The sequence below is a fragment of the Herpailurus yagouaroundi genome, unplaced genomic scaffold (assembly GCF_014898765.1).
Source record: "Herpailurus yagouaroundi ecotype Mexico unplaced genomic scaffold, PumYag 355, whole genome shotgun sequence".
Taxonomy (NCBI): Eukaryota; Metazoa; Chordata; class Mammalia; order Carnivora; family Felidae; genus Herpailurus; species Herpailurus yagouaroundi.
The window spans coordinates 216,366-229,442 of record NW_024412572.1 but is presented as its reverse complement, the minus strand read 5'-3'; the positions used below and the strand labels follow the sequence as shown (position 1 = coordinate 229,442).

Genomic DNA, 13,077 nt, shown 5'->3' with positions numbered 1-13,077 from the left:
AGGGAGACACAGAATCGGAAACAGGCTCCAGGCTCTGAGCCATCGGCCCAGAGCCCGACGCGGGGCTCGAACTCCCGGACCGCGAGATCGTGACCTGGCTGAAGTCGGACGCTTAACCGACTGTGCCACCCAGGCGCCCCAATTTTGATTATATATTATATATATATATTATAAATGTTCATATATATTATAAATGTCCTGATATAATTTTGACAAGGGAGCCTTCATAAGGAAACGAAGACCCAAAGGAATGGTTCCACCTGAGGATTTTTATGCCAGGTGGGATGACAAGCTGACGGTCGAGGAGAAATATGATATGTCTGAGAGTATGATGTAATTGTAGTAAACCGGAGGGAACTCAGTAAGTCCTGTTCAGATTCCTCACAGCATCCCTTTGTCTTTGGAGATAGGGGTGTTCCTTTCCTTCAGGTATAGAGACGGTGCCTCTGCCATGAGGCTTCTAAGACCTATTTCTAGGAAGAAGGCTCAGGAGAAGGTCAGAATGACATTCTTGTTTCTCTGGTTCTAACTCCTTCAGCTGAAAATAATCAATATGCCAAGGCGCCCTATTTTGGGGTAGTGCGCCCTGAACCCCATCCTTCTTCTAACACACTGGCGCATAATCCTTGTGCCTGGAGCCGATATACCCATGACTGCCTCTGTCACTCCCTCCGGATCCCTTCTTAATGGCCATCTTGTCTATGAGGTATTCCCTCACAACTCTCCTTACATTCTAAGCCCCGCCCCCTAATTTTCCCAACCCCTTTCCATGAAAAATGTTTTCTCCGTTGCCCTAGTCATCATATGACATTCTACAGATTGTGGATTTTCCTCATTTGTTGATCGCTCTTCTCCCCCACGACAATGCAAGTTCCACGAGGGTAAGAATTTTTGTCCATTTTGTCTACCAATGGATGTCCGTGACAGAAGCAAATGGCTGTGAGTGGCTGTCTCATAGTAGGCCCTCAAACTATTTTTGGTGCATACTGAATATATGGATGAATTAGATGTCAGTATGAACTAAAGAGAGCCGTCAAGGATAATTCTAAGGCGTGTTGCCCAGATAGGTGGGATCGCCATTTTCTCAGCTGGGGAAGGCTAAGCCAAGCAGATTTGCTGAAATTATTGGTCGTCTGTCACACACGCCTCTAGAATGCAGTCAGGAAGGAGACTCAGGGGCGCCTCGGTTGGCTAAGCATTTGACTTCGGCTCAGGTCATGATCTCAGAGTTCATGAATTCCAACCCCGCGTTGGGTTCTCTGCTGTCAGCGTAGAGCCTACTTCAGATCCCCTGTCCTCCTCTCTCTTTGCCTCTCCCTCGCTGGCGCTCTTTCTCTCAAAAATAAATAAAACTTAAAAAAAAAAAAAAAAAAAAGAAGGAAACTCAGGCAGAGTGCTCTGCCAGGGAGATCTATCTCCCCTGGTTCTGGTAACTCTAACAATTTCTTTACTCAGATTTATAGATGTCAAAAAAAATTACCCAAAAGTTAGAAATGTGTCCTTTCAGTGTGGGACTAGGTTTGCGCCTTTGATTGATTTCCTCTTGACTGGGCTACTTTACAACTCAAGAGGCACAGATTGACTCAAAGATGCAAATGCTCCCTGTCTGGGTGGTGGAAAAGATAATCCTTTTTTTTTTTTTTTAAGGTTTTATTTATTGAAGTAATCTCTATACCCAATATGGGGCTCGAACTCATGACCCCCAAGATCAAGAGTCACTCGCTCCACTGACTGAGCCAGCCAGGTGCTCCTAGAAAAGAGAATCAATCCTTAAGGTTACGGTTGGCGGTTCAGAAGGACGTCAACCAGTTTTGTATCCAACCCAGCAATCTTTTCTAGCATTCCTGTATTAAATTGACTGTAAACATCGAGCATCTCAGATGCACTTTGAGCTGATTTTAATGTCTCACTGGTTCTCTCGTTACTTAACAAGTTACATAAAACGTTTGACACGTGTTCATTTTATATTTGCATGAGAGTTATGATTCTACCTTTTTGAAAATTATCCTTTAGGGGCGCCTGGGTGGCTCAGTCGGTTAAGCGGCCGACTTCGGCTCAGGTCATGATCTCGCGGTCCGTGAGTTCGAGCCCCGCGTCAGGCTCTGTGCTGACAGCTCAGAGCCTGGAGCCTGTTTCAGATTCTTTGTCTCCCTCTCTCCGACCCTCCCCCATTCATGCTTTGTCTCTCTGTATCTCAAAAATAAATAAATAAAACGTTAAAAAAAATTAAAAAAAAAAAGAAAATTATCCTTTACTATCATTTTCACAGACCTGCAAAGCCACCACTCAAAATGATTCCTGGGCACTTTATTCACTGATTAGCCCAAGCAGGTGATACAATAGATTCTCTTGCTGTTAGCAGACAAAGAGGTAATGAAGTTGGCAGTTGGCTGGACTTAAAGGTCTACCGTTAGCCACCACATTGGACATACTGGTTAGTGGGTGTTAGTTCTCTACTGCTGCTGTAACAATTTACCACAACTTAGTGGTTTAAAGCAACACAAATTCATTACCTCCCAGTTCTATAGATCAAAGTGTGATATGCGTCTCACTGGGTGAAAACGGAGGTGTCATAGGGCTGTCTTTTCTAGTGGCTGTGGAAGAAGATCCATTGCCTTGTTTTTTCCCCAACTTCTAGAGGCTTCCTGCATTGCTCAGTTCACGGTCCTCCTTCCATCTTCAGAGCCAGCACCGGCAGGATGAGTCCTCTCTGTCTGTTCTGCCTGTCTCTTCTACCTCCCGCTTACGCGTTTAAAGACCCTTGTTATTTGGCTCATTCAGATAATACAGAACATTCAGATAATAGAGAATGATCTCCTTATTGTTAGGTCAACTGATTAGCAAGTGTAATTCCATCTGCAACTTTAATGTCCTTTTGCCATAGCATAACACATTCACAGGTGTCACGGACGAGGACATCTCTGGGATCATTATCTGCTTACCATTGGGAGAAGGGAGAAAACAATTTAGGGAAATAATACATACATCTCTCGTCTTTATTTTTTTGCTGAGACATGTCCCCAGTATCTTTGTGGATCAGAGCTGTATCCCTGGTTAACAAAGGCAAAGCGGGTCTTCCACCGTATGTATTTACAGTAGCAAATGCCAAGTATCTTCATGCAAACATTTATGTGTGTTAAGCATTTTATTTATTTATAACATACATGTATTTTAATTTAAATCTTAGTTAACATACAGTGCAATAATGGTTTCAGGAGTAGAATTCAGTGATTCATCACTTATATACGACATGCTAAGCATTTTATTTATTTATTTATTTATTTAACGTTTATTCATTTTTGAGAGACAGAGAGAGACAGAGCATGAGCAGAGAAGGGGCAGAGAGAGGAAGACAGAATCTGAAACAGGCTCCAGGCTCTGAGCTGTCAGCACAGAGCCCGACGCGGGGCTCGAACTCACAAACCTTGAGATCCTCACCTGAGGTGAAGTCGGACGCTGAACCCACTGAGCCACCCAGGCGCCCCACGCTAAGTGTTTTAAATAGATCTTTTGCACTTCTTTATTTTTGTGTAAAAGATGTGATGAAGTCAGACAGACCTGAATTTAAGTTCCATATACATATACATATATATACTTTTTTTTAACATTTATTTATTTTTTGAGAGACAGAGACAGAGCCTGAGCAGAGGAGGTGCAGAGAGAGGGAGACACAGAATTGGAAGCAGGCTCCAGGCTCTGAGCCGTCAGCCCAGAGCCCGCCGACGCGGGGCTTGAACCCACGAACTGTGAGATCGTGACCTGAGCTGAAGTTGGTCGCTTAACCAACTGAGCCACCCAGGCGCCCCTGAATTTAAATTCTAACTCTATTACCTACCATCTTCATGAACATTGAGCAATTTTCCTCACCTTCCTGAGCATTAATTTCCTCACCTGTCAGTTAAAGATTAATAGGAGGTAGCAAAAAAAGGTTTTTGAGAGGGTTGGACAAAGCCATGAACAGAGGCTCTAGAGTATATTTTATTTTATTTTATTTTATTTTATTTTATTTTATTTTATTTTATTTCTTTTTTTTAATCCCCTGCCCCTTCTAAGTATATTTTAAATCACTTTTTCCTTTTAGACTTCTTCCCAGGGGGATTAGCTCTCTTGGCCTAGGGTACATAGCCCCAAAAGGAAATAAATCTAGTGCTTATTGTCAACATGGATTTGTACCCAAATCCTAGAAAAGTAGACCAAAAGGCACACTGGAGGCCCCAAAGGAAGTAATTTTTTTTAAGTAATCTCTACACCCAACTTGGGGCTCTAACTCACAACCCTGAGATCAAGAGTCACAAGCTCTTCTGACTGAGCAGCCAGGCAGCCCCCCAAGGAGGTAAATCTTGTACATAGGGAAGGGAATACTGTTTTCATATAAAATGGTAGTAATAAAGGGGATCAGAATATGCCACCACAAAATATACCACATTGGCATAAAGATTATTTGGAGCTGAAGGCAATTGAGAATTAACAGATGCCCTACAAGTTTTCCGCCTAAGATCTCTTCTGCACCCAAATTTATCATTCCCGAAAGCCCAAACCCTCTTTCATTTATTTATTACAAAATTTTTTTTTAATGTTTATTTATTTTTGAGAGAGGGAGAGACAAGAGCGTGAGCTGGGGAGGGGCAGAGAGAGAGGGAGACAGAGGATCCAAAGCGTGCTCTGTGCTAACAGCAGAGAGCCCGACGCGGGGCTCAAACCCATGAACCAACCGGGAGATCATGACCTGAGCTGAAGTCAGATAAGTTCTTAACCGACTGAGCCACCCAGGCACCCCTCTTTCATTTAAGAAGGGTATAGAAACTCCTGAGTCTAACAGCTCCTTTGAGTTTTACTTCTTTTCTGTGAACTCTCATACAAATAAATATTAATAAAACTTTGTGCCTTTCCTCCTGTTTATCTTTTGTTGGTTTAATTCATGGACCCCCATTAAGAGAGTAAACATTTTTCCTCCTCAACAGTAAATTCATTAAAGTCATTAGCATATAAACTCAATAACTCAGTTGTGAGTTAATAAAGATGTGATGTACGCTGAATAAAAAAAGCAGTGATTTAGATGCATCTGATGATGGCAAAAATATGCTGGAAACTAATCATAATAGATCATACTCTGTGTCTGACATCCTATGAAATAATTTATAAATGTTGCATTCATTTCCAGCAACCACTGGCTGCTATCCCCATTTTACAAAAAGAAAGTCAAGGCCGAGAGAAGGTACAATATTTGAGCTCAACTGCACGCTAATCATCTAAACTGGTGACTTTTATGTTATTGCCCACTCTATGCTACTCAAGGATGTGGGTGGGGGTGTATCCATTTCTTCTGATGGAAATGCTGGACGGAATACTGAGCAGAACCAATCAATATGGTAATTTTAAATTTGTACTCTAAAGAAAGGAAGTAGGGTGGGTGTACTAGAGGAAAAAGTTTTCTTTAACCCTTTTAGGGGCCCTTGGCTGAGCCTAAAAATGAAATCGACAAAGACAGATTAACAGGAGAAGAGCATACAAGTTGTTTCAAAATGATCAGAGGGGGCTCCTGGGTGGTGGCTCAGTCGGTTGAATGCCTGACTTCGGCTCAGGTCATGATCTCACAGTTCATGGGTTCGAGCTCCGTGTCGGGCTTTGGGCTGACAGCCTGGAGGAGGCTGCTTCGGGTTCTGTGTCTTCTTCTCTCTCTGCCCCTCCCCAACTTGCACTCTGTCTTTCTGTCTCCCCAAAATAAACATTTAAAAAATTAAAAAAAAAAAAAGATTAAAAAAGACAATTTAGGTGATACAAACAGACTTTATTTAACACTTTGCGAAGTGGACAGAGAACTGCAAAATGGGGGCAGAAGGCAGCAAGATTTTAGAGGATAAAGAATGAAAGAACAAGGAAGTAAGTATAGAGCCGAGAGTTGGTTTGGTGTTTGGGGATTGGCTGATTGGACATCCTGAGTTTTTGGCCTAGTGAAGCATTTACAGGGACATGAAATTTACCTAAATTTCAATCTGCTGACCCAACATCCCGGGCAGAAGAGACTCCATCTTGCCTAGAGATTTCTTTCAACAAAATTTATTTCTTTAATATAATTTCGATGTGACACGGGAGCCTTCATCAGAAAATGAAGATCTAAGGAAATAGAACTGTGTCTTTATGCTAGATTTGATCAAGAGTGGACAGTTGTAGAGGAATAGCATAAGGAGTGTGAGGTAATTGTTATAACTTGGGAGAAATTAAAAAAAAAAATTTTTTAATGTTTTATTTATTTTTGAGACAGAGAGAGAGAGACAGAGCATGAGCAGGGGAGGGGCAGAGAGAGAGGGAGACACAGAATCGGAAACAGGCTCCAGGCTCCGAGCTGTCAGCACAGAGCCCAAAGCGGGGCTCGAACTCACGAACAGTGAGATCGTGACCTGAGCCGAAGTCGGACGCTTAACCGACTGAGCCACCCAGGCACCCCGCTTGGATAACTTTAAAGTTCTTTTTTGTTTTATAAATCTAAGAGCCCATAAATTCTTTTAACCTTCATTTCATTTTCTCCCAATTCGACTGTACTTATTTTTTTGGCTGTAGGTCACCAAGGACCATTTATTTTTTCACTTAGTAACACTTCCTGCAGGTTAAAAAGTCACATGTGACATGGTAACAGCCTTCCTCTCTGCCTTATGATCTTTTTTTTTTTCCCTTTTCAAAATTTCACTTAAATTCTACCTAGTTAACCTGTAATGTAATACTGGTTTCAGGAGTAGAATTTAGCGATTCATCACTTACGTAGAACACCCAGTGCTCAACACCAGTGCCCTCCTTCATAGGCAGCACCCGTCTAGCCCATCCCCCCCCTTTCCTCCCATCAACCCTCACCTCCCAAGTAGACCTTAAAGTGGCATATAGAATGGTGGCGGGCTGGGAGGGGGGGTGTGTGATGTGTATATGGTGGTTCACATCTGCAAGGGGTGGTGTTTAGAGTAAAAGTTACGATTCCCTTTTCCCCCTACTTCCTCCAGTCCACCTTTGCATAGAAGCTGAGCGCACGGGCTTCCTTGCCTGGTGGCTTGTAAATAGATACATACATTCCAATGAGGCTAACACCTCCAGGGTTAAGGGCCTTCTCTTCCTCCACAATTCATGGTGCAAAGCTGGGTTTAGAAGGGTTGGAGGATGCTTAGTCTGTGTTCAGTTGATATGCAAAATTAAATCGGCCTGCTACTATTCTGTTGGCTTGAAGTTGTTGCCAAAGAGGTGAGTGAGTGCCTTTCACAACCTGATCTTCCTTATTTAGGTGAGTTTTCTGGGGGGGAGGGCGTCTGCTTCGACACGACAGATAGAACGCATTTCCTTTTCACCTGTTTAGGCTAATGACTTGCAGTGTTATGCAGAGTAAAAAATTATTCAGCCTCTATTCAGGAGAACTGTTTGGCTCGAAGAAGAAAACACTAACTCCAGCAGAATCATTAAATGAAAATGAGAAAGCTTAGCAAAATAATAAAAAAAAAAAAAAAAGAAGAGCCTGTTAAGGATTTTCTAGGGATTAACAGATTGTTTTGCTCCCTTTAGGTAGAGACAAATTCTTCAGTACCGGTTCCCAAGTGGACTTAGTCCGTGGAATGGTTTTCATATGGATGGAGGTTTTCCTTAATACTTCACTTCATCATTAACACATTTCTTTTTCTTTTTTTTTTTTAACCCTGAAATTTCCTTTGGAACATTGCTTAGACCCGCGCCTCGGGAAGACTGGTCCGTCTCAGCGGGAAATGAAGTTGAAAACAATTGTTGTGAAATATGGGGTACAAGCCTTCACATCAGAAGATGAAACTTCTGGCTCATAATCAATAACACATGGGCTGCGCTAGAGTATTCCCAGGCTAGATTTATAGCATTCCCCCAAATTACACATCATCACTACCTTATTCCCTAAGATCTTCGAAATGCGTAACTTTTAGGAGATGTAGGGGCTGGTGACCAGGAATGCAAACCATCTTTAGAGGCGGAATGCATCGACAAGCAGTAGGGGTGATTCTGTTTCACCTCCACCGGTGAAAATACTTGGGATATATCACAGGCCTTCTTTAGACACTTGACGGCACCGGTTCTCCCACGGAACCCACGGGAGCACGTGAGTAACGTTTCTTGACCCGAACGTCGTATCAGCTGAAAATTGTCTACGGATACCTCTTTTTCATTGGTGCCAAGGAGACTCCGTTCAGGCTCAGTATATCCACTGTTAAGCCTCCGCAAGAAAGCTTTAAACTTCTTTGACATGCCAACAATCTAAGTTTGAATTAAATGACTAATGCTTTACCTAGTTTCTACCACTAGTGCTCTGCCAGCATCTTTTCGATTCATCCTCAGCCAAAGCCTGTCAACCATCCTGGCAACACACCCTTTCACCTCCCCACACCTCACGTCTTTGCTTTTCCAGTCCTTTGGCTGCCCTCCGGTTCCTTCCCTCACATACTTGTCTGGCTGGTTCCTAGAAGCCTGGCAGAGATTTCGCCTCTGACATAAATCTGGCTACCACGGATGAAGAGCCGGAGTCCAAACCCTCCCTGAGCGCAGATCTAAATGGATCTCATTTATAAACAAAGAGAACACCTCTATTTTTTTTTTTTTTCTCGAAAAACAAATCATGCACTGGCTTTCAAAGGCGAGAATTAAGAGCGGGTGGACAGAGAGAAGGACAGACTAGACCAGAGGCTGGGGAAAAACTAGGAGGTAAGAATTGTTCCTGGATGAAGATAACCCCAGGGAAGGCAGCAGCCTTCGTTATCTATCCACCAGGGGTCCCCCAGCCTGCTGTAAAGGTTAAACGAGGACAGTTATCTTTGTTCTGTGCCCCGAAGTAACCCAAGTTTCCAAAACGGGAGGTGGCACATAGTAGGTGCTCGATTAATATTTGCCGAATGTTCCCAAGGCTAAGAGGATTAAAAGCCGACCAACTGCTCTCATAAATAAAATGGCAAAGGCCACTGCCTCATCAAACGTTTAGCATCCCCCAATACAGCCCCATTGTTCTACTCTCTTTATGCCTCATCCCTGATTTTTGTCGTTCTTTTGCATACACACTTTGCACCCAAGAACACGCGCGCGCGCAAAATCCCTGAAATGACAGACTTAAATGTGTTGTTCAAAGCAAGGCTTATTGGGTTGCCGCTTTTAAATGAATGTCAACTCCTAATGGGTTCAGTTTCTGGGCAGCATTCTTTCCCGCCTTCTCGGAGTTGAGGTGAGGATTTAACAATCAGCAGTCTCTCTCCAGTGCCTCAATCTTTTTCTTTCCTGTTCTCTCCGCTCCTCGGCTCTATTTCCTTCCCCAGTCTGTCGTTTCTCTCGGGTGGTTGCCTCGCTTTCTCCCTCTTTGCCTGTTCGCCCCTTTGATCCTTTCTTTCTATCCCTTATTCCCAGAAGCTCCAGAAAATACCTCCTTTTTTTCCCCCCCTTTGCACGTCACTTCCCTCCCTTCTCCCATCTCCTTCTCCTTGTCGGTGAGACTGAGTTCCCCACTAGAGGCCAGCACTGTCTCAGTTTCGTCCCTCCAACCGGCGCGCCGAACTCGGAGAGAAAGAAGGGAAAAAAAGAGGAGAAAGAGAGAGCGGGGGGGGGGGGGGGGGGGGGGAACAACAACCCCGGGGCCTGGAGCGCAGAGGCCCGGGAGCGGCGTCGTCATGGCAACGGGCGCCGGCAGGAAACGAGGGACGCGCGGGAGGGAGGAGGGGTGGGAGGAGGGCGCCGAGGGGAGGGGAGGGACGGGGGAGGGGTCCGGCTGCCCCGGAAGCACCTCCCCGCCAGCCCCCTCCTCCAGCCCGGCCCGCAGCCCCCGGCCTGCAGCCCCCACCCTCTCGGCCCGGCAGGAAGTGACAGGCCCGGAGCGAGCCCCGGAGGCCTGGCAGAGCCGCGGCCGGGCCCGCACCCGGAGCGGCGGGAGGGGCGGGGAGCCGCGGCCGCGCCGGGCACCTCCCACCCCGCCCTCGGCGCCCCCGCCCCTCCAGGAAGGGGAGGAGGCGAGGGGAGCCCGCCGCGGAGGCCGAGCGAGCCCCCCGCCCGGCCCGGCGACTGGGGACCCCGGCACATGAGGTGGACGCCCCCCGGGAGCACTTCGGTGCGGAGCCGGGCGCGAAGGTAACCGGGCGGCCGCGGGCTGGGGAGGGGCAGGACCTCTGGGGGCTTGGCTGCGCGGGGATGTTTCTTCAGCCACCTCCGTCTGTGTAACGCCCCAGGTACCTCCCCCAGTTTCTTTCCCTGCCTACCTCTAGCGCTGAGCTCTGCGGTCCTTCGGCTCTGTCTGTCCAAGTCTTCTTGCTATTCATTGCGCTGCGCTTCACGCCGTCTGTCCGTCACCCTAGTTGCTTCTGACTGCTCATTTTCTCATTCATTTTTCCTTCTCTGACTTTGGTTCTCCCATCCAAGCCTGCTGTCTAGTAATCTCCCTGCTTTGGATGGTCCGCTTGGTGCCTCGGTCTCCCAGTTCCTTGACTTGTCTGTCCCTCTCCTGCTTGGCTCCCTGCTATCAGTAGGCACGTCTCCCAGCTCACTTGGGTCAGTTCACGCCTGGCACCGCTCTATCTGCCCCCTTCCCTCGGTGTCTTTGACTCCTCTTTGGAACCTCATTTTCATCAGGGTTCTGTATACAGCGAGGACCCGTGGGCGCTTACTTATCCCTGTTCTTCAGATCACTTCCATTTCTTTGGCACAGTCTTCTCCCAACCACCCCCTTCTCCTGCCGCCCTTCCTATGCCCGGTACTTTCTACAAGACGGACTTTTATGTTTAGGGAAATTTATTCCCTCCAACTCTTGGCTCAATGGGCCCAGTATCCGGTCCACTTCACTATCCTTTTCTAGCTCCCCGCCAGAGGTCCGTCCTAAACCAACCCAACCCAATCCAGTCCATACACACCCAACTACTACGGTTCAGGGTGACCACAGTTGAGCTATTGTGGGGACCTCCGTGGATCAGCTTCTTGCTCTTTCTCTTCTGGCATGGTTCCGAAAATGTAAATTCACTGTGCCTCCCAAACTTTTTGTTGTTTTCATTTTCTCTACTTAATTTTGCAGTCCCAACATTGATCACAGATGAACAGATTTACGTGGCTGAGATCCAGGAATCCCACTCTTGATGTCAGTTTCTCCCGGTTTTATTCCCTAAGCTGGTCCCTTTCCATCTCTGTGTTCCTCTCACACTCTGAAAAAAAATATTACTCCGACTTCCATTTTAGGATCCTGCGGTTTATTAGCACTTCTCCCAATGAATGTAGGAATTAATGTATCCTCCAGCTAGTAAAGGGGACTCCTGTCTCTGAGTCCAGTGAAGAGAACTAAGTCCATTGATCTCTATATACAACTCTGCCATGCTGCCTCTAATCCTTACCCACTTTTTTTTTCTTCACATGCTGATAATGAGGATTCATGGGTCTGTATCTGTTGAGTGCTTTGATATTTTGGCGAAAGATGTGGGAGAAGGTAACCGGAGTTGAGGCTGATAGGGTTTCCCCTGGGTGCTTCTTGGGTTATATCCATGTTTGCAGTGACATTTGCCACACCTGCAGAGATGGGTAGAGTACTTGGGGGATGATGATGTGATCAGATGATGCCCCGAATGGAATACTGAGAAATCTCCCTAACTCTGTGTCCGGGGCCAAACGGTTAGATTTTGTCTACCTTGTTGTGTTTTGGATGTAATCATTATGATCAGTCCATTTTAATAAAACTGTTGACAGGCCTTAGCAGAAATTCTGGTTTGATGTTTACATTCCTAAACCAAATAGTGCTTTGCTGACCTAACATTTCTAGTGGCCCCGTGCCTCAGAGGTAGAGAATATAGTGTCCAGGCTTAACAAAAGAGAGAGAGAGAAAAAAAAAATAAGAATGAACCAAAAAAAAGCCATATGGTGATTTAGTGCTGTTTGGAGGCCTATTTCTTATTTCTCATCTCCTGTCTCGTGGCTTGGTTCTTAGCACTGTTTTCATGTCTGTTTGCAAATTTTATCGTAGACCTCCCCCCCCCCCCGCGCGCGCGCCGCGCCGCGGCGTAAATTCTGACTGCTTAAGTGCACCAAAAAGTTGAATCTTACTTTCTTGAAGATTTTCATTGCTGTGTATTTCATCTGTTTAATACGTGGGAGTCCATTTGTGAAAATGATACAGTACATTCAACTGTGAAGATTTTTCTACAAATGGGGAAACTGAGGTATAAGCAGGGAAAGTGACATGCCCAGTGTGTGATTAATAGTAGCCTGAGCCGGAACCAGGAAGCTATTTGGGCTGTAGCCCAGTTCTACCTGCTGGTTGGTTGGTTTGTTTCGAGTTTTATTTCTTTAAGTAATCTCTGCACCCATCCTTAAGCTCCGAACTCATGGCTTGACTCATGACTCAAGAGTCTGCATGGTCTTCTGAGTGAGCCAGCCAGGGGCCCGTCTGCCTTCCAAGTTTTCTGACCTTCCATGATGCATTTAACATATCTGTATCTCAAGCCCCTCCTCCATAAAATGAGGACAATGAATACTCAAACCCAATGACACTGCCTTAAGCACAGATTTTTTTGTTTGTTTGAGGAGGTAGCATGTGTTCATGTAAAAGACCTGACACTTCCTAGCACAACTTTAACCTCAGAAAACCTCCTTTCTGCAGTGATAATATGGGGATAATCCTGTTTACCTTAAAGCTCTGTGAAAAAATAATGGAGATGAAGAGCTAGTCAGTGAGAGGAGGCACCTGGCGGCTTCTCAGTGCCTGGTGACCATTGTTAAGATGATGCTGATAATGACGTTGAGGATCCAGACAAAAAGGAGATAACTGTTAAGTGGCTTGCGGGAATGTAAGGTAGCCTTAGCCTTAGGAGTCTTGAATTCTAGCCATTTGCTAGTCAGTGACAGTCCCAAGGGACTATGTAAAGGTTTCTTTCGAGACACTGCGTAGCTTCAAACGATGGTATGGGGAACATATATGGTTGTGTGTGTTGTAGATTTGGTAATTCTCAAAAACCCAAGGAATCATGGCTACTGGAAAGAAGAGGAAGAGTCTTAGATAGCTTGAATAATAACAAGAAATAATAGTGTGAGATCCGGTGTAAATTTTAATCCTTCGCTACTTTCCTCTAG

At 45.5% G+C, this 13,077-nt stretch overlaps 1 long non-coding RNA gene across 1 annotated transcript in view; it reads right to left on the bottom strand.

The window, feature by feature from the left end:
* The window catches only part of LOC121021976 (uncharacterized), a 53,048-nt gene extending 42,349 nt beyond the window's left edge, over positions 1-10,699 (bottom strand). Inside the window, exon 1 of the long non-coding RNA XR_005786758.1 lies at positions 10,230-10,699. This is a non-coding gene — a long non-coding RNA (uncharacterized LOC121021976). The remainder of the gene's footprint in view (positions 1-10,229) is intronic.
* Between the last annotated feature and the right edge of the window lie 2,378 nt (positions 10,700-13,077).